The sequence below is a fragment of the Chinchilla lanigera genome, unplaced genomic scaffold (genome assembly GCF_000276665.1).
Source record: "Chinchilla lanigera isolate Chin_1 unplaced genomic scaffold, ChiLan1.0 scaffold00008, whole genome shotgun sequence".
NCBI lineage: Eukaryota > Metazoa > Chordata > Mammalia > Rodentia > Chinchillidae > Chinchilla > Chinchilla lanigera.
The window spans coordinates 37356554-37358385 of NW_004955409.1; positions in this window are offsets into that span (position 1 = coordinate 37356554).

Consider the following 1832-nt stretch of genomic DNA (forward strand, 5'->3'; position numbering starts at 1 on the left):
CTATGCAGTTCAGGCTGGCCTTGAGCTCACTTTGTAGCCCAGGTTGGCCTTGAACTCACAATGATCCTCCTGCCTCAGCCTCCTGAGTGCTGGGATTACAGGCGTGTACCACCGTGTTGTTGGGAGCTGCTTAAGCTGGAAAATAATTACACGTGCATGATGAAGCCAGCCTGAGAACACCGAAGCTCCTCAGAGTAAACAAGCCCCTCGGAGTAAACAAGCCTTTGTAACTTGTTAGCTGGTTGCTGGGCAGCCGGACAAAAAGTTAACCAGCCTCTCCAGGGTGTAAATAAATGCTCTACTGTTTTTGAGCAGTCCTCTTGCTCATCAGGCAAGAGGTAACTCCACCTGACCCTGGCTATAGTCTCTTTTAATTATTTTCTAAATCCTCTCGCTGTTTTCCCCTGGGGACCATGGGGAAAAGATGGCCCGGGACCACCGAGTCCCACACCATGCCCGGCTCCAAATCTCTCATCTGATTTGCAAAATTTTCATAAGTATTTTGTAGTTTTCACTTCATTTTGTCATTTCTTTGATCAAAACAGGTTAGTGGGGTGCTGGGGATTTAGCTCAGCGGCAAAGCACCTGCCTGGCAAGCACAAGATCGTGAGTTCGATTCCTGGTACCGGAAGAAAAACAAACAAAACAAAACAAAAAAACAAAACAGTTTAGGTCTGCACACTGCACACCAAACACAGTCCGTGTAGTTTAGCGGTGGATTCAAGCCTTCAAACTCCTGCTCTACTTTCCCTCTCCTTCCTCATACCTTCTACTCATCTAAGCAACCTCTGATGAGTATCCTCACCCTTTCCTGCTTCACTGTGCTGGTTACTTTTTTTTTTTTTTTGAGACAGGGTCTTGTTATGTAGCCCGGCTGGCCTCAAACTCATGGCAATCCTCCTGCCTCAGCCACCCAAGTGCTGAGATTACAGGCATATGCCATCTCCCCACTCCACCCCTACTTGCTGGTTACTATTCTAACCATCTGGTGAGAACTGGTCATCAAATCTTACCACAAACTGGTGTGGTGGTCCACATCTGTAACCCCAGCACCCTGATGGGTTGAGGCAGGAGGCTGAGGCAGGCAAATTTGAGAGTAGCCTGGGAAATTTTGCAAGACTGTCTCAAAATTTAAAAAGGATTGGGTATATAGCTCCATGTGAAGGTCTTGGGTTCAATACCCAGTACTGAAAAAAAAACTCCTAGCATCAAATTTCGCTACCTTATTGTCATCCCGGCTAAAAAGGTCTTACTGCTGTTTAAATCCCCACAAACACTTTATTACAACTTCTTGTAACAAGCTAAGGTGCTTTCCCGGCGAGCCTTGAGTCCCCACGGCATTGGGAAGGGTGTTTGATGTTATCTACACCATCACAGGCTCCTATCTACACTATCAGAGAACTCTGAAGAGCCTCTGCTTTACTTATAGTCTTTCCCACATTCAAAAGTAAAAGTGAGAACACTTAAAATATTTATTTACTCATTTTTTAAAAAGCCCATCACACATTAACATATGTAACATATTTTAAGGAAAACATCACTATTTCCCCAAACAAACTAAAATCAGTGGGCAGGGTGGTCCTGTTTTCCACTTTAGCAAACCTGCCTGCCTCTGACCTAGCAGAAGCAGCTGGATGCTCATGCAGACTTCTCTTTGTTGTGATCTGTGGCTTTGGTGGGAGAAAATGAAGAGAATCTGACCCCACACGTTCATGTAGGAGGTCCTTGCAAAACAACATTTTGTGCCACGTTTTGGGAAATGCTATTGTAGAAAGAAAGGAAGAAAGAAGGAAAGAAAGAAAGAAAGAAAAAGAGAGAGAGGAAAGAGAGAA